This window comes from Lutra lutra, chromosome 12 (genome assembly GCF_902655055.1).
Source record: "Lutra lutra chromosome 12, mLutLut1.2, whole genome shotgun sequence".
Taxonomy (NCBI): Eukaryota; Metazoa; Chordata; class Mammalia; order Carnivora; family Mustelidae; genus Lutra; species Lutra lutra.
This window is the reverse complement of record NC_062289.1, coordinates 8,187,596-8,208,686: the sequence shown is the minus strand read 5'-3', so window position 1 is coordinate 8,208,686 and position 21,091 is coordinate 8,187,596. Positions and strand designations below refer to the sequence as shown.

General features: G+C 36.3%; 1 protein-coding gene across 5 annotated transcripts in view; it reads left to right on the top strand.

Annotated features, from left to right (window-relative positions):
- Positions 1 to 21,091, top strand: part of DOK6 (docking protein 6) — a 369,400-nt gene that overhangs the window by 206,925 nt on the left and 141,384 nt on the right. The window lies entirely within an intron of this gene.

Genomic DNA, 21,091 nt, shown 5'->3' with positions numbered 1-21,091 from the left:
ACAAAATTTTAAAATATTTAGATAAATAAATGACTGATAAGTTAACTCAATAGATAATGAGTTTTTGAATATACAACATTTCTACATCTTCTTTGAGAGTTGTTGTAGATCTAAATTAACAAACTGGTTTATCATGTTACTTTTCAAAAAATTTTAGGGAATTTGGCTAATACCATGTCTTAGCTCAGGCTACCAGAGCAAATTACCATAGATTGGGTGACCTCAACAACAAGAATTAATTTCTTACAACTCTGGAGGCTAGAAATCAAAGATTAAGGGTTGGTTTCCAATGAGATCCTCTTTTTGACTTGCAGACCAACCATCTTCTCACTGTGTCCCCACATGGCTGAGAGAGAGAGAGGGAGGAAGAGAGGGAGAAAAATCTTCCTTGTGTCTTTTCTTATATGGGCACTAATCCCACTTTGGGGGGCCCACCTCACATCAAAACTTAATTACTCCCAAAGATTCCATCTCCAGATCACCTCAGAAGTTGGAGCTTCAACTTCAGGGATGAATTCATGAATTTCAGGGAGGCACAATTCAGTCCATACCATAATACAAGTATGCAAGGATGAAACGTCAGAGGGTATAATAAAATTAAGGCTTATGTGATACACAGTTTACTTACGATACTCTTCTCTAAATTAAGAGGCATTTCTGAAATTCTGGGTATTCTTGAAATCAGAGTAATGTGATGAGCTCCTTTTTCTTCATTTTTTAACATAATTATAATCATCACTAGAAGACCTAAGAGTGTGCTAATAGAAACTTTTTAGTGTTGCTAATTTTTGATGGCCAGTGTTTTTTAAAAGGTTGAGAGACACTAATGAAGCTTGCCACTAACTATTAAAAAGAAATTATGGAATTACCTGTGACTTATAAATTAGACACCACAGGTAAAAATGTACCAGGATAGCCCTTGGTGATCATTATTTGTTATGACTAAGAATGTGCTAACAGCCATCACTGCCTTTGTAGCCCGTTAAAAAGAACTATTTTTTGGTTTGTTCCTAACCTGCAAAAAACAAGTTTTCCCTGTTAATTGGCCACGAACACATGTGGGCACACCACCTTTGCCGACGGCAGCTTCCAGAAAGTCACGGAGGCATTTCTGCAACTCTTCTTCCAGCTTCCATTTTATCTTCCAGTTCTCTCCCACACTCTCCTGGATGTATTTCATCTCTCTGCGCTGTTTCCTGCGAGCTTGGCCTACATACAGAACATCTACAGCCGTGATGCTCAGAGCATGTGCTCACCCACCGTTTCAGAAAAGGAGGGAAGAAACTCTTCCTGATAAACATTCATAAAGCATCTCATAAAGGAAATACGAAGAAAAGGAATAAATTAGGCCTGTGGATGGGAGCATCATTGTGTGGCTCATTTAGTGTGCATTGTATGCTTTTAAAGATTTGGGGTTGTATGGGGCGCCTGGGTGGCTCAGTCAGTTAAGCGTCTGCCTTGGTCTCAGGTCATGATCCCATCGAGCCCCCTGTTGGGCTTCCTGCTCAGCGGGGAGTTTACTTCTCCCTCCCCCCCCCCCACCCCACACTCATGCTTGCTCGCTCTCTCACTCTCACTCTCTCTCTCTCAAATAAATATGTGAAATCTTAAAAAAAAAAAAAAGATTTGAGATTGTATATGGTTTTCATCAGGACTAATGGATAATGTACTTCTTCGGTTTATTAGGAGTTTATTTTTAGTTTCATAATAATGTCAGAATAATTTGCTGAGATATATAGTACAGGCACATATGGGCTGCCAAGTGAACTTTCCAGGCCACAGTCTGAATGCGTGATACACCCCTTACGTAGCTCAGAAAAGTCACTAAATCTCTCCTGATTTGTTTCCTAACGAGTGAAAATTAACTCATGATGGTTTAGTGAGGTGATGGAAAATAAAGACTAACTCTCAAGCATAATTCGATTTAAAAAAAAAGACACAAGTATTTTTAAGCACAAGTAAAAATGAAGAAGTCCAAAATAATTCCTGTGTATACAAGAGAAGATCTAAAATGATCTTAACAGTCAATGCCATAAATGGTTTCTTAGCTTTATTTTGCTTAATAGTCCCAACTTCATACAAAGAGATATATGTTCTTTTAAAAATACATTTTAGAAATTCATGAGCAATTATTTAATTAGAGAAGGTAACCTTTGGTTCTTTTAAATGAACCCCTAATACCTTGTTAGGAGATTAGCAATCTTACTTCAACACAGACACACACACACACACACACACACACACACACACACACACACCACATATGATCACTGAGACTAGCATTCAACATTAAAAGGAAACTTTGTCAATGAAAGGGTCTCCTTTCCTTAGAAATCACCCTCCACTTGGTGAATTTCTCTCTGAGTCCCAAGGCCATAGACAGACCCATTGCTCCACACTCTTCAAATCTGCGTACACTTTCTTTAAAGTGCCTTGAGTTCAGGTAATAACATCTTTCCTCTGTTCTTGTCCCGTTGAAGGCTAGATAAAACTTTAAAACAGTCATTCATACTGTAGGAGAACATGAAAAGATATATCTTGACAGAATATCAAGACTACACGTTCTATTATTACTAGCTCAAAAATTCCAACACACACACGCAATGCATATACATACTTCCTGGGAGAGAAACACACACAGACTGACCAAACTAGTCATCGGCATGCCCTGATTTTCTCACTTGTTAATCAACACACTTCTCTTATAGATACAATAATTCCATTTTAGGGTCCCCTTGAAATAAATACCAGTGGTTTTCATGATATAGACTAGCAATGGTCTTTGACCAACTTCAGCCCACAACCGTGGGCCCCATGATTGCTTTAGAGAGACACACCTGTTCCTAAAACAGTACGCCTGTTCATTTTACTATGTGTAGGGAAAGTACTTTTGTTTTAGCTAGCTAATTACTCTTTCAAAAATAACGTTATTTTTTAAAACTGTCCTTTCATGTCTTTCAATCACTACCCCACACTTTTCAGGTATAACATTCCTAAAATAAATAAAATTCTTCACTTCCTAGTACATGTTTGAAGTCACTAATATGTACAGATATGAAAGATTTCTCATTACAGATTGAGGTTTTTTTCCTAAGGTATTTTAGTATTAAATTTTATAATGTATTCTTCATCAGAAACATCATTTTACTACTTTATCAATGGTGTGCTTGGCTTTAATTTGAAATTTCTCCCAAGAGACGAGTTCCATATGCTTGCAGAATTGATGTGAGAAATGACATCGCTGTGGCTTGGGGTGATCTTGTGGTATCATATCTTCCAGGAAAGACTCAGTGCTGACGCTTGACCACAGCACTTTTTTTTTTTTTTTTGACATTTGGAATTGCTCCTTCTCCTCTAATGTTTTTCTGACTCTTCACAGAGCTCAGTCTTATTTATAGAGACCAGCTCAGAATAAACATTTGTGCAAATAATTTTTAAAGGTGTAATGTGTGTTGCTGAGATAAAAATGGTTATCGATTAAATTCTTCACTATAATCATCTTTATCTACTGCTGTCAGCTGCTTTCATATCGACTCAGAATCCCACATAATATAGGGAAAAATAAACACACACAAAGACACATACAAACTTACTCTTGGACCTCAGATAACACTGCCACAAGAAAGTGCATATTAAGTCCACATTTGAACTTTAAATTCTTACAACTTCTAGAATCTTCGCATCTTTCCGTAATATTTAAGATACTGAACCTCACTAACCTTAGAATGTATGGTGCTCATTAATGGTCATTTATAAAGGATTCATTTTACATAACAGCAATTTTAGAAAACAAAGTTTACTTATTAATCATTAGAGGCAGAAGTAAGCATCATTACCAAGAAGGAATGCACTTGTAGGAATTTCCTACAGTTGTTGGAAGTGGACTCAGAGGATGTGTCCAGATTGCTATTGATGAAAGAGATTTCCATTTGCATCAAAATGGAAAAGTGACCTCAGACTTTGCCCTCTGGTTACTGTAAGGTCAGATCTGAAGGTTTGGTTTTATCTAGAAACTAGTGTCCCTGCTTATGAATAGACTAGAATTGATACAAGTTTTTACTTCTAGCCTAAGAATGTATATAACCTTCCTCCAGAACCAAAGCAGTATTCCAGTGTTTTTTCTAAATTATTTACCTGGGTTTCCATAATAACCATACTTCTTACATTCCACTCAGATTGTCTTGTATGTCATTCACTCATTCAGTATTCACCCATCAAACATTTTTGAGGCTATGATATGCAAGAAGTAGGCTGAGAAAATGTAGAATTATATAAAATATGGTCATTACTTTCAAGAAGCTCAAGAAGTAGTGAGGGAGACAAACCGGTAAACAAGGTGCATAGATCATTGTGGGGTTTTTTTTAATTTTATTTTATTTTTTTAGTGTTCCAAGATTCATTGTTTATGCACCACACCCAGGGCCCCATGCAGTATGTGCCCTCCTTAATACCCACCACCAGGCTCACCTAACCCCCCACCTCTCTCCCCTCCAAAACCCTCAGGTTGTTTCTCAGAGTCCACAGTCTCTCATGGTTCATCTCCACCTCTGATTTCCCCCAATTCAGTTTTCCTTTCCGTCTCCTATTGTCCTCCATGTTATTCCTTACGCTCCACAAGTAAGTGAAACCATATGATAATTGACTCTCTCTGCTTGACTTATTTCACTCAGCATAATCTCCTCCAGTCCCGTCCATGTTGATAAAAAAGTTGGGTATTCATCCTTTCTGATGGAGGCATAATATTCCATTATATATATGGACCATATCTTCTTTATCCATTTTTCTGTTGAAGGGCATTGCTGCTTCATAGCAGCAATGGCCACAATCGCCAAACTGTGGGAAGAGCCAAGATCATTGTGTTTTAAAACAATACTGTGTTACTTATCACACAAATCTCAATAACACAGAACTTTATCATCATTCACACACAGATGGGTTGCCCAGGATTCTCCTGACTTAGGCTGGGTACTGATGAGACTGGCCCCAAACTGTATAGGTATCCATGTCTTTTCCATTATGTCTCTTACCCCCCTTACACTAATGGCTCCCCAAGGCATGTCCTCAAAACAAAAAACAGGAGGAAAAGCAAGCAAGCCCAAACTTGCAGCACAAATTAAGCCTCTGTGTGTGTCATGTCCACTGATATTCCATTGGCCAAAGCAAATCCTATGGCCAAACCCAAAGTCAGGAGGCTGGCAGGACATGCTACGTGGGAGGCCATGACATAAGTTGGAACTTATGATCTAATATGGAGAGGAAATGAAGAATTGAGAAAAAAATGATCCAGTCTACCGTCTGAGGTGTAATAAGTGCATGCTAAAATAAAAATAAAAGGAAAATGCTGTGCATACAGATGATCAATTCAAATTAGAACAGTCTACCTTCTTTTTTAAAATTATTTTTTACTCCCCCAAACAAGCTTTTTCAATAAGGCAAGTCTGAATTCTTAATACCCATAAGTAGTTAAAGCTAATACAGAACTGTACTCAAATGGAAAATGACCAGTTAATGACCAAAAAATGGCAGCAGTAACAATAAACATCTACCTATTTTAAGGATCTTTTCCCCAATTTTTCAAAAATGACCTGGGGTAAATCATATTCACTCTTATATACATTCTTTATAATCAGTAATGAAAAGTTTTCCAAGTTTATTTTTTTGTCCATAGAATAACCCTGAGCAAAACTAACTCTTGCATGGGAAAAGAACTTATATATACCTGTGTTTGAGCTTCTGAAATGCCATCCACATACTCTAGTATTTCCAAAAATGAGTTCCAGGATATTCTACTACTATTACTACTACTAACTGCTCTCTGAATGAGGTTATCAGTAGATTGAATTTAATACTTTAGAACACTGTTATTTGTTGAATTGTCCCCTCCCCATAATAAGATATATTGGAGTTCTAGCCCTCAGGGCTTCAGAATGTGACCTTATTGGGAATAGGGTCTTTATAAAGATAATCAGGTTTAAATGAGGTCATTAGAATGAATGCTAATTCAATATGACCTATAATATATCCTTATAAAAAGGGGAAATTTGGACACAGAGGAAAGATGATTTGAAGACACACAGCAGGAAGATGGCATGTGACTCCAGTGATGCATCTACAAGCCAAGGAAGACTGAAGATTGCCAGAAAACACCAGGAGCTAGACGAAGCGAGATGGATTCTCCCCCTAGAGCTTTCTGAGAGGTCATGGCCCTACCAAGGCCTCGATTTCCAATTTTTAACCTCTAGAACTATGAGGTATTAAATATGTGTTGTTTAAAGCCACCACTTAATGGTACTTTGTTATAGCAGCTCTAGGAAACTAATACTAACTCTGTGTAATGGTCACAACGTACATTAATAGAGTAAGGTTATTGAGGTGTCTTATAGTAAAGACCTTGTTTAAGTTTGTATTATGAAACATTTCCAAACTCAGTTTTCTATGTTGTCTCTTTCTACACATAACACTTATTCATACCCTTTGGAACTTACCTTCCATGAAGCACCTCTGAAAATGCCAGTATAGCCAAAGAGGTGATCATCTATAGGGAAAATTGAAAGGTGAAGGTGATGGAATAGCCACCCCATCAAGAATCAGATAATATTTATGAATGCAACACAAAGTCTTGAATAGGCTATGCTCTTTGCCTAGCTTTGTGTTGCATTGCTTTAATTTCACTGCCTGATGGATATTGACACTGCATATAATTAACAAACCTGGTTAAAACTATCACTTTCCCCATACGGTGGCCTTCAATGTGCATTATAATGGAATAAAGGTCAATACCATATATATTTCTGCCTTTTTTTTACAATAAGTGCTTCAGGGAAGTCAAAAATGCTTTAAGTACCTACCACATTGCCAAATCAAAATGATCCATTTGTCAGACTGTAACCATGTCATTGCAAAGTGAGATGCATCCTGGAAGAACTATCTTGAAACACCAAAGGACCTGCTCTATTTCCTTTGCCCTGGAAAAAGTCCCTGTACAAACACAGTGAGAACAAAGAAGCAGATTTCAAAAGCATTTGGAGTCATGTGAAAGTAAAAGCTTTTGAGGGGAGAATGTTGAATCCAGAATTACTGGTATCTCCCAGCCCCAGACCAAAAGAAAAGAGAGACTTCGCAAGTAAGTTTTCTGGAGAGTAAGAAGTAGATGCCTTGCCCTTCCCCTTTCCATGGGAGTTTGGGTTCACAGAGAGACATATTTAAATCTCCTCATATAAACTGGTGATTTCTTCAAAAGCAAATACTAGAATTTGATTCTCCATATTGGGTTGGATGACAAGCAGGGGAAGAATAGTGGGGAGATGTCAGGAATGCCAGAGAGGTGTAAGAAGACAAAGAGAGCCTCAACTGTCTCAAAATAACAATGTGGCCTAGAAGGCATGCCCGAGTATCTATGTGCCCACCTTGGACTCCAGACATTATCTGGGAGCAGAAGTTGATACATCCAGGAAAGAAGATATATAACTTCACAGGAAAGTGGATACATATAAACCAGATAAGAGAACTCCCATTTCCTCTGTTGACTCATGTGATTATATCAATTCAGCCTAAGATGAAAAGAGAAGAAGATCCAAGATTGAACTTGATCACAGATTGGGTTAAATAAGACTTCCTTTGATAGAAAACAAACACAAACATACAAAAAAGAAAAGAAAATCTTAAATGAATTCAACATATAATAATGAAATTTTACTTTTTGACATAGCCAAGTTTTCATGAACCATTTTTTTTTTCCTGTCACAGTAAAATAAAGTAGCCTAGAGCATAGAAGTCCAGCATAGAACCTGATCAACAGAAGTTGCCAGACAAAGTGTATCATCAAGTTCTGTTCTCCTTCTCAGCTCTGGGGTCATGAGCAAGTGACAGACATTCTCTAAATATCAGCTTCTGACTCTTGAGAATGATCATGATAGTTTGTTTCTCATAGGATTGTTATGAGGATTAAGTAAAGCCCGGCACGGGAACCAAGTAGCATGGGGCCTGGCAGGAAAGTCAGTATGTATCTGGGACACAGGTGAACGTCACCATCACATTCACATCAGGCGTGTGCTAAGCAAGTAAATCCTGGGCCTGCACTCATACCCACAAACAAAACATCTCTAGGATTCAGGGCCAGATGTCCATATTTTAACAACTTCAGTGAACCTAACATGCACAAACATTTGAAAACTTGGGGTAATAAACTCAATTATAATTAGCTTCATAAAATCTACCAGTGATTTTAGGATTTGGTCATTTCAGAATGACCAAATACAATATCGTTGTATTATCTTAATACCCGTTCACATTGTAATGATAGCCCCTTTGTACTGCATATGGGTTATGTGTGGATTTTTTTTCTTAATCAGCATCATCAGATATTTACCTATTTGTTAGACTTCTCTTAATTATGTTTTAAATTCTACTAATTTCTGTTCTCATTCAATATGGTGAGTTGCTTCACAGTTTGGAGTTTAATTTCAGGTTCTTTTTCTTTTTTCTTTTTATTTTTAAAGATTTTATTTATGTATTTGACAGACAGAGATCACAAGTAGGCGGAGAGGCAGGCAGAGAGAGAGGAAGGGAAGCAGGTTCCCCGCTGAGCAGAGAGCCCTATGGGGGGCTCAATCCCAGGACCCTGGGATCATGACCTGAGCCGAAGGCAGAGGCTTTAACCCACTGAGCCACCCAGGCGCTCTTGTAGGTTCTTTTTCAAATCTCTTGAAATGGATGGTCATTAATTTTCAGCTTTTCATTTTTCTAATATATTTTATAACGCTCTACATTTTTCTTTGAGCACAGTTTAAAATTCCAATAGCAACAGTATCTTTCCCAGTGCCCAGGTTATAACAAAGGTTAAAATTTGAGGGGAAAGTGTTGTGGCAAATGTTTTTAATTTCCACCTGCCACAAGGAAAAACATTTATAATATTATCGCTGATTATAGCATTCATAAGAAAAATCTAATATATAATTTAAATCTTTTAACTTCACTGGATAAAAATAATTTAAAAATAATAAAGGAAATGATAAAGAACCATACAAAATAAAGTAATATAAGTAAAGCATTAATAATTTGACTGTAAATTGATATTAAATTTTAATAAGTTATTTTATTAAGATAACTTTTTTTTTTAAAGATTTTATTTATTTATTTAACAGATAGAGATCACAAGTTGGCAGCGAGGCAGACAGAGAGAGAGAGAGAGAGGAGGAAGCAGGCTCCGTGGCTGAGCAGAGAGCCTGATGTGGGGCTCGATCCCAGGACCCTGAGATCATGACCTGAGCCAAAGGCAGAGGCTTGAACCCACTGAGCCACCCAGGTGCCCCAAGATAACTTTTTTTATTAAGATAACTTTATTAAGATAAACCCAACAATCATGTTGGGTTAGAAATAATCTAATTTTTAAAAGTAATCTAATTTTAGGGCACCTGGGTGGCTCAATTGGTTAAGTAACTGCCTTTGGTTCGGGTCATAATCCTGGACTCCCAGGATCAAGTCCCACATTAGGCTCACAGCTCCATGGGGAGTTCACTTCTCCTACTGACCTTCTCCCCTCTCATGCTCTCTCTTACTCTGTTTCTCAAATAAATAAATAAAATCTTTTTTTTTTTTTGAGATTTCATTTATTTATTTGACAGACAGAGATCACAAGTAGGCAGAGAGGCAGGCAGGGAGAGGGAGGGAGAAACAGGCTTCCCGCTGAGTGGAGAGCCCAATGTGGGGCTCAATCCCAGGATCCTGAGACCATGACCTGAACCAAAGGCAGAAGCTTTAACCCACTGAGCCCCAGGTACCCCAGTAAAATCCTTAAAAAAAAAAAAAAAGAATCTAATTTTGTACCATTTACTAAAGATTCAAATTATCCAAACTGACTCAAGAAAAAATAGAAAATCTAAAGAGCCCTGTATCTTAATTTTAAGAAATTAAAATTATTGGGGCACCTGGGTGGCTCAGTCAGTAAGCATCCAACTCTCAATTTCAGCTCGGTTCATGATCTCAGCGTTGTGGCATCAAGCACTGTGTCAGGCTCCATATTAGGTGTGGAGCCTACTTAAGATTCTCTTCCACCTCCCCCCTTCCTCTCTTAAAAAAAAAAAAAAGAAAAAGAAATTATAATTCTTATTATACAACTTTCCATAGACAAACCCTACTCCCACCTAATTGCAGAGTTGAATTCTATCAAGCAGTTAAGGAAGAAACAATACCTTTTGTATGCAAACTCTTTTGGAGGAGGAATTATTCTACAACTCTTCTTATGAGGCCACTATAACCCAGATGCTAAAACTGGGCAAAGTCAATATAAGAAAAGAAAATTATAGACAAATATCTTTCATGCATGTAAGTACAAAATCAGTTTATAAATTAGAAAAGGAATACCAAACTATAACATCAAAAGATAATATACTGTGATCAATATTGGTATGTGCCAGAAAGGCAAATATTTCCTGAAATCAATCAATATCTTCATTATATTTTTACTATATTAATAGATAGAGGGAGAAATCATGATTATTACAGTTGATCCATAAAAAGCATTTGATAAGGGGCACCTGGGTGGCTCAGTGGTTAAAGCCTCTACCTTTGGCTCAGGTCATGATCCCAGGGTCCTGGGATTGAGCCTCACATCGGGCTCTCTGCTCAGCAGGGAGCCTGCCTCCTCCTCTTCTCTCTCTCTGCCTCCCTCTCTGCCTGCCTCTCTGCCTACTTGTGATCTGTCTGTCAAATAAATAAAAATCTTTAAAAAAAAAGCATTTGATAAGACACAATAATCATTATGAAAACAACTCTTAAAAGTTTAGGAATAGGAGGAGACTTTCGCAAAATCATGAAGGACATCAGTGAAAATCATTCAGAATATATAATTTTTGAATGTTAAGATATTGAATGCTTTTCTCATAGGATTGAGGATAGGACAAAGATATTCTTTCTCACCAATTCTATTCAGAATTCTACTTATTCTACTTAAGGTTCTGATTTATGTAATACGACTAGAAAATAAAGCAAAATCATAAAAATTAGTAAAGACTGAGAAGCTAAGATAAAGTACTTAGAAACTCCTATGAAATCTGTGAGAAAACAACCATAACTAAGTGAACTCAGTGATGTTTCAGGATAAAAATTTAATATGCAAAAATATGTTTGTATTGGTGTGTATGTGTAAACATTATAGAGATTATATCTATAATATATATATACACACATATATATATTATACACAATATATATACACACACATATATATTATATATATGTATATATAATACACACACACACACCCATATATATTAGGAATGAGCAATTACAAAATGAAATACAAAAGTATCACTTATAGTACCATAAAAACAATCACATACTCAGGGATAAAACTGGCAATGTTTTATAACCATATCTCTACAGTGAAAATTAAATATTGCTGAGAGAAATTAAAAGATACTTAAATAAATGGAATGATAAACTACGTTTATGATTGCAGTATGCAATTTTGCTAAGATGTTAGCTCTCCTTAAATTAACCTGTAAATTTGACACATCCCAATAAAAATCCTAGAAGTCAGACATTTTTTTTTAACTTGATGAGACAATTTCAAAATGCACTTGGAATGAAAAGGCCTAAGACTAGCCAAACTATCTTGAAAAGTCAGAACCAAGTTGGAATGGGTACCCTTTCTAATTTCAGGATTTATTATAACTGACAGTAGTCAAGACATTCAACAGATAATAGTCAATGGAACCGAATAGAAAGAAAATGATCCATACATACGTGGATTAGTAATCTTTGACAAGAACACCAAAGTCCTCTTTCACAAGCTTATTGGTAATTTCAATGAGAAAAGGAAAGTGTGTTAATAAATAGTTTTAAAGTGACTGGATATCTATAGGGGAAACAATGAACCCCAACCACTATGGTCACATTACTCAAGTATCAATTTAAGGTGGGTGTGACTTTGAAATAGACCAACATTTCTTTTATAAAGCACTGTAAGCAAACTATAAAAAGAAGTAATTTGTACTTCATCGGAATTTAAAACTTTGCTCGTCCAAAAAGCACTATCAAAAAATTCAAAAAAGGAAATAAAAAATAAAAATTGAAAGCCACGAATGGGGAAGAAATTAGTGATGTGGTGAAGATGGATGTTGCTAGCTCACAAGAACCTAGAACGGGCAAAAATAAGAGACAATGTTAGAAATCAGATCAGCTGTTGCTTCTGGGGCGTGGGCAGCTGGAGAATGGCATAAGGGAACTTTCTGGGGAGCAGAAAAGTTGTGTATCTTAATGTGCTTTTGTCAAGACTGAAAGAACATTATAATCAGCACATGAACCTTTTGTTATGTTTCAGTATAGTTCAGTATACCAGTTAAGGTAAAAAATAAAATGCTAAGTCTGCTGTGAAAAGTGTAGGGGACTATTAAGTTTCTTTCAATAACATAGGACTTATTAGAAAAATTAAAGAAAGCTATTTTCCACTCTCTAGACTTACATAAATATTTTAAACAAAATTAATAAAAATCTGAGATGAAGTCTTTCTAATAAACATGTTAGGAGCAATTTCTAGTATATAGAGTTCTCACAGTCAATTCAAGTAACAGTAAACTCAGTTTTAAAAAAATTCTGGCAAAGGACATTTATATAAATGAATATATAAAATAGATATTTTAATTGGAATATATATGGGTAAGGAACTTCTGGAAATCAATTTGGCATTGCCTGATTCGTAAAAGAGTTTATGGCATTTAATCTAATGATTCAGATTTTAGTGCCCAGCATAAATTAATAATTAAGGATATTAAAGTGATCCAAAACTTTATATAAGTTTATACTTTATGTAAGTATACTTTTATAAAGTTTATAAAGTTTATATAAGTATACTTATATAAAGTTCACAAAGCTTATACTTTATATATAATAATACTTATATATATATACTTTATATAAGTATGCTTATATAAAATATATTTATATAAAGTACATACTTTATATAAGAATAAAGTAAACCCTATGACTGAATATGAAATGACTGAATTATTTTGCAAATTGAGCTAAAATTGACTATTTTACTGAAGCTTAAGTTATGTTAGACAAAAGTTGGCTTAACTTTAATATTCAAGTAGATAATTATTAAATAAAATATGGCATAGCTATACAGTGGAATATTATGTATTCATTAAAAATTATACCCCCAAGGAATATTTAACAGCACCTGAAAATTCTTACACAACAATGAGTACAATATAGATGGTTCAATACTTTGTATTTAGTTTAATCACCACTGTATGTGTATGTATTTGCATTATGAAGATACACTGTTACTTTAATGGAGTTGATCTCTGTAAGGTATAATAGCAGTTGAGTTTATTTTATGTTTCAAAATGACTTTATTTACTAGAGTGAACATGATTTACTTGGAAATGCAGATAAAATTCAGTCAATAGAACAGACATTTCTGCAAAGAAGACATCCAGATGGCCAACAGACACATGAAAAAGTGCTCCATATCACTCGGCATCAGGGAAATACCAATCAAAACCACCATGAGATATCACCTCACACCAGTCAGAATGGCTAAAATTAACAAGTCAGGAAATGACAGATGCTGGCGAGGATGCGGAGAAAGGGGAACCCTCCTACACTGTTGGTGGGAATGCAAGCTGGTGCAACCACTCTGGAAAACAGCATGGAGGTTCCTCAAAATGTTGAAAATAGAACTACCCTATGACCCTGCAATTGCACTGCTGGGTATTTACCCTAAAGATACAAACGTAGTGATCCGAAGGGGCACATGCACCCGAATGTTTATAGCAGCAATGTCTACAATAGCCAAACTATGGAAAGAACCTAGATGTCCATCAACAGACGAATGGATAAAGAAGATGTGGTATATATACACAATGGAATACTATGCAACCATCAAAAGAAATGAAATCTTGCCATTTGCGATGACGTGGATGGAACTAGAGGGTATCATGCTTAGCGAAATAAGTCAATCGGAGAAAGACAACTATCATATGATCTCCCTGATATGAGGGAGAGGAGATGCAACATGGGGGGTTGAGGGGGTAGGAGAAGAGTAAATGAAACAAGATGGGATTGGGAGGGAGACAAACCATAAGTGACTCTTAATCTCACAAAACAAAGTGAGGGTTGATGGGGGGAGGGGGTTGGGAGAGGGGGGTGGGGTTATGGATATTGGGGAGGGTATGTGCTATGGTGAGTGCTGTGAAGTGTGTAAACCTGCCGATTCTCAGACCTGTACCCCTGGGGATAAAAATATATGTTTATAAAGCTGTAAAAAAGAAAAAAGAAAGGATGAATACCCAAGTTTTGTAGCAACATGGACGGGACTGGAAGAGATGATGCTGAGTGAAATAAGTCAAGCAGAGAGAGTCAAGTATCATATGGTTTCACTTATTTGTGGAGCATAACAAATAGCATGGAGGACAAGGGGAGATGGAGAGGAGAAGGGAGTTGAGGGAAATTGGAAGGGGAGGTGAACCATGAGAGACTATGGACTCTGAAAAACGATCTGAGAATTTTGAAGGGGTGGGGGGGTGGGAGGTTGGGGGCACCAGGTGGTGGGTATTGTGGAGGGCACGGATTGCATGGAGCCCTGGGTGTGGTGCAAAAATAATGAATACTGTTATGCTGAAAAAATAAAAAAAAAAAACTGGAAAAAAAATTCAGTCAACAGTCACTTTTTGTTGTTAAAAGAAAGAAAAAGAGAAAATTAATAAATAGCTGGGGGATTAAAAAATATGGCTTTAAAAAAATCTTTTTTTTTAATTTTTAAGTCTTGCCAATTGATTGAAGAAATGCAGGGATTCCAATTCATAGTGGCCATGAACAGATAGCATCTGACAACTGAATTTACTATTGCCACATTATAATAATATAAATTTTGACAAATTTCAATACCATGGTAGAAATGAATTCCTGAAGGCTTTCACACATTTTGATGAGTATAAATCATGCTTTGTTTCACTGCTGGTATAACTGCATTAAACAGATATCAGGATGTGTCTACATGTGCAAATGTCTGCTTCCTCATGTGGCCCCATTTCTAAAGCTGCTGAAATTGAAGCCTGACCCCTTCAATATCCTAATATTAGGGAAATTCAGAGATAAGAATATAAAGTTGAGAATGATCTTGAAACATCTCATTATTTTCTGAGTAATACTGGTTCTGTTTAATTCTTTAGTACTTCATATAACTTAAGAACAAGGCAGATTGTATCAACAAATGGGGTGAACCTAGAATCCAAACTGAGATAAATACTCAGTAATAAATTCCATACTCCACAGTGTATGGTCAGTTTCTCAAATACCAGATTCCTGTGGATTTATTCATTACTGCTTAATTTTGGACCAATGGCTATGATTCTGGGACTAAATAATATTTAGTGAACTATTTAGTAATTCAGTGTTAATATTAAAATTTTATGTTTTGAATTGATATGCAATAACTGTTAAAAAAAGAGCAGAGAATGGGACTTTCTTGCTCTCTCAAAAATGTATGGCAGCCCCAGAGCAGGGGATGATGGGTTAAAAGCATCATGAAATTCTAGAGATCAGGCTGGACAATTAATTGAAGAAGAGTCTTTGAAGGTCTTTCATAGGAGAAGGGCAGGAAGGAGGGACACATGCCCTCGCAAGCACTATGAGAGGGGAGAGGCAAGAGAACTACTCAGAGAGTTTGGATTGTCTGCCCCATTGGGAGAAGGACCCCTCATCCTGCCCCTGCTGATGGAGCCGTGCCCAGGCTGGCAGACCACAGAAGTGTGCGAGAGAGTTCAGGGGACAGCTTGAGTTTGGAGGGGCAGTGGTTTCTGTTTCCACTGTGATAAATCTGAGGGGAGGATGCAAGATACAGGCAACAGCTAACTATTCATGATAGACAACTAAAAAGATAAAGATCAACTAGACGAGATACATTTCCACATTTGACGAGACAACCAAGTTTAGAGCTTTTAATGAACCAGCTGCAGTAATAAATTTCAATTTAAACAAATATTTTCCGTAAATAGTAACTTTCCTGATTACATGACACTTAGGAAAAAAAGGAGTTGAATTCTCTTGCCATAAGAAAAATCTCACTTAAATGTTTAAAGTCATTTTGTAAATAAATAAATAAATGAAATTCCTTTGAACAGTAAGTTTTATATACAGTGAGTTTTACTTTATGGAATCACTGGTTGATAGAAACCACTAAGTGAAAGGCAAATTATAAATAAATTAGCCAATTATTGATAGCTATTACTAATCATTACAAAACCAAATTTTATATATGTAATTATTTTATATGTATATTATATGTAATTATTAATTTTCTTTAAGTTATTTAATTTAATAATACCTACAGATTTTCATTAATGAACTTCAACAATGGTTTAGGCTTGTACTTTCTGGAAGACTCCGGAATCGAAATTCAGAACATGAGGGAGGTCGCCAATGAGCTAAAGAATGCCTTTATTTTAATGGGGCTTCTCTTTTTGAGCTACACTTGGATTTTTAAAATTTATTTATTTATTTATATTATTACATTCAGTTAGCCACTGTACAGTACATCATTAGGTTTTGATGTAGTGTTCAGTGATACAGTGGATTTTAAAAGGAAGAGAAAGAAAAAATGTAGGAGCTCACACCCACTTACTTGAAGTTAACTATAAAATTAAACCTACTATTTAATTTATAACCTCTCCCCATGGAACACCTGATGGGTTTTAATATTTATGGATCTCTTGGTTTCCAAATATTTAGACATAATACTTAGTTCCATGTTCCATCTTTTTTTTTTCTTTACCCAGCCTTCAAGTCCATAACTTCTGAACCAGAAGAAGTAGAATGGGTAGAATGTAGAAAAATATAGAATGGAGAAGTAGAATGGGTAGAGGGAGTATGAGTATTCCGCAATCAGCTGATGATTAAAACTTACCAGAAGCCTTCTTTGAAAAAAAAGGAATGAATAAGCATCCAGTCCACATTTCCCAAATTTATCCTAAGTAACTAAGATACAAAAGATGCATTTTGTGTTCCTGTAGTCACAATGCACTGAATGTTCACCAGGTGCTAGATGCACAAAATTATTTAATACATAAATTCCAAAAGCCTATATTTTTAAAAAGACTCTAATTAATTATAAGGGAGCAAATGTATTTGTCTCTAGTATGACTCTTTCTTTAAAACCAGTTTTCCATCTGCACTGGTACAAGATGGAAGTTATTAAGAAACTGGCTGAAGAGCTCACCATCCAATGTGTTCTGCTTATTGATTTCTACTCACTCGAGAATGTTTTGTTTCATGTTAGAAACCGCATCTCTGATCCTCCCTGCAACCCCTCCGCGCTCCACTTGTCTCCACCTGTCAGGCTCCAACCAATAGCTACATTTGGATTGTTCCAACCCCAAACCAGATCTATTTAAAACCTCATTGGCTGAGAAAAGGAGGTTTGGTCCTTCTCAGGGCTGATGACCCATTCAATCTCCACACATCACCGGGGTCTCACTCTGCCTTTTCCAAGACATTTCTTCTGAGGGTAGCCACCCTGTCTTGCCAGACCTTGTCCAGCTCAATTTGACCAAACTCTGTTTTGTGGTCGCCTTGAAACTGTTCTTGTGGTTGCCACCTTAACTCTGGTCCTGGGCCTTCTGCATGGTCTATTCCTTTGGACCTCCTCATCTAACCGTAGAGTAGAAGTAGCCTTACAAATACAGCTGCAGAGTCCATAATAGTAAGCATCTTTGCTGGACATGACAATTAGTTTTGCAAATATTTCACCTTGGTGTTGTTTTTAGCCACTTAAAGTTATGCTTTCGTGAGTGCTTTATAGTTTTCTGAGTACAGATTCTTTGCCTCTTAGGTTAGGTTTATTCCTAGGTATCTTATGGTTTTGGGTGCATATAATAAATATTTTTAAGATTTTATTTTTTAAGAGACAGAGAACACAAGCAAAAGGAAGAGAAGGGGCAGAGGGAGACAGACAAGCAGACTCCCACTGAGTGTGGACCCTAACATGGGGCTCAATCCCAGGACCCCAAGATCATGACCTAAGCCGAAGTCAGAAGCTTAACTCACTGAACCATCTGGTGCCCCTTATTATCATTATTTAAACAGCTAGTTTCTGTGCTTGCTTTGGCAGTGTGTGTACAAAACAACATTACTTTATTTGAGTAAAGATTAAGGGACAGTTTGAATTAAATGTGCTGGTTTGTTCTACTATTTTCTTATTTAAAAGCCTACCTTTGTTTTTTACTGCTGAGAGAGTTAATGTGCATCAAAGTTACCTGCAGCTCTTGTTTAAACACAGATTTCTGGGTAGTCTTCCACCTTTATTGCTTCTGATCCAGTAGGTCTGGCTGGGGCTGGACAATTCACATTCTACTTGTTCCCAGAGGTGGTTGATGCTACCTCACTGGGGACCACACTTTGAGAAGTGCTGGTTTGCAAAGCTCATTTTAGAATACTGCCAAGGAATTAGTGGCATTAGAGGAACTATGAGGGATGCTTTTGAAAGTGATGCAATGTTCTAGTAGAACAAACTAGCACATTTAATTCAATAAGAGATGATTAGACAGTGGTTAAAACACCTGCTTCATACAAGTATTTCACAAAGTTAAACATTTTAAAAAATCACTTTGGGGCAGCAATTTTTGAGTATTCCATATTGAAATGGTCTTTCCAGTGGAAGCCATAACAAATTTTAATGAAGCAACATATTATTAAGGACATAAAATACTTCACTCACAGCAAATGCAGAAACATTTTTTTCCATGACAGTGAAATCAAAGAAAAATTTACTTGATACGTTGAGCTGCCTTCATCCTCTGCTGGATTAAATTTGTCTACTTTTTAATTGAATCTCAAATCCTTGGAAATTAGCCATTAGGATAAGATGGCTTTTAAAAACTTAAAAATTGAAAATAATATTTCTTAGAATAATTCCTTTTGTAGGATGAGAGAAACAGTATCAAAAGGAAGGTTGGAACATTCCAAACCATAGCAAGAAGAGGATAATGTGAGTTACTAGGTAAGACTAGGAGGGGCACCTGGGTGGCTCAGTGGGTTAAAGCCTCTGCCTTCAACTCAGGTCATGGTTCTGGGGTCCTGGGATCGAGTCCCGCATGGGGCTCTCTGCTCAGCAGGGAGCCTGCTTCCCTTCCTCTCTCTCTGCCTGCCTCTCTGCCTGCCTCTCTGCCTACCTCTCTGCCTACTTGTGATCTCTGTCTGTCAAATAAATAATAAAGAAAATCTTTAAAAAAAAAAAAAGACTAGGAAAGTAGAAGGTAGCAAGAAGGATTGGAAGATAATATTTCACCTGCTTCACATAGCCTACAGCTGGCCCTTGGAAGGACTCCCTCAGAGCAGGTTGTCCAATTTCTTTGTATTTGTAAATGCACTTCACTGATTTTGACATTTGAGAGCCCTACATCATGTGAATCTTATTAAATCCAATTCATTCTTTTTCTGTTTTTCAGTTCTGTTTCCCCACTGTCCATGGTGATGATTGTACTCTTTCTCTGTTTAATTTTTTAGGTTTTATCTGCTAACGTTAGAGCACACAGACATTTCAGTGACAAAGCAATGGTTCTTTTGAGTCCTCTGTAATAGCCCCTAGGTTATGGGTAATTTACTATGTGTCATCCATCTGGAGGACAGGGTCTTCGATGTCAGGGTTATTTTTTTTTTTGCATAGTTTTTTTTTTTTTTTCCCCAATATGAAACTGTGGGTGTGAATATCAAGAGTCAGTGTGGGCTTAACCAACACTAAAAGGGCTACTGATGTTTATTTCAATATTTTAGAAGAAGTGTTATTTCTTGACATTTTGGCAATGATTTTTGGTTGCTATCTTCAGACTCTAACTGATGGAGAAGAAGGAATTTAGAGGAATGTTTTATGTTCCACTTGTATAACAAATGTTTTACCTGGGCACAACAGGTGCCACTGACATATGTTTGCTTTCAAATGTAAAAGCTGAAAAAGGGTCTTGACCAAAAGGGTCTTGCCCAAAGAAAAGAAGATTTCTATTCAGGCATTATCTGTATGCGTGAGTCACTCTGTTGGGTCCAACTTTTATTTACACTCTTAGATGAGATCAGGCCCCTTTGATTGGCTACCTGCAGTACCAGTAGAGTGGGAATTGTGGTGGCAATGTGAGTGAAGTTTTTAATGCAAAATATTGAGATTTTACTTGACTGAATACAAGAATTTAGAGATTTATAGAATATAAATATACTTTTTATTGCAGATAATTAATGGGGCAGTGATCTTTCTTCATTTCTTCAGCTATATAACTTATTTTGTTTTCCTTTCTGTAGGAAATGAATGTGCAATCCATATACATATTAGTTTTATGGGTCAATGATCTAAGTAAAAAATTGAATCACTAGATTATTTTGGTCAAAAATATCTAGACACTTGAATATAAATATTGTCTCTATGGTTACTGTATTTCAAGCTATCGTGCTTAGATTCAATTTAACCCATTTAGAATCTGAATTTTTTTTTTTGCATTAGCAAAGCATTACTCTGCAAAGTACCTGCCACAGAAAAGATTCTTTCTATTATACAGACAATTCCAGCTTAATACCGGCAAACATTCAGTATTTAAGATCATGGCATTATGATGGATGATGGCACATTCCTAAACATACCAATCCTTTTTCAACTGCAGCTGCACCATTATGCCTCTCAAAATCACTAATTCAACAGCACTGCATTTCAAACATGATTCACAATTAAATTCAAACTCACAAAGATGTATCTGCCAGTAATTCTTAATCTTTTTGTTATTGTGACATTATTTTTTTTAATAATTGCCCAATTCTTGTGGTGCATATTTTCATGGGGTATATTTATTTCATTCATATAGTTAACCAATATTTATTAATTATTTACTATAAACCATGAATACAGTGCTAGGAATTAAAAATATTTTATAGGACACTTTATAGGTCGTACCAGGTTCTTTGCTTCCTGGAAATTATGAACTAAACTTATTGTTTATAAAGTGCATCTAATCCATTTAAATGGAAATCAAGGGCTGCAAAATTTTGCAGTAGACTTTGAGATACACAAAAAATTATAAAGCAAGGTTTAGAATCATTGTCTAATAAT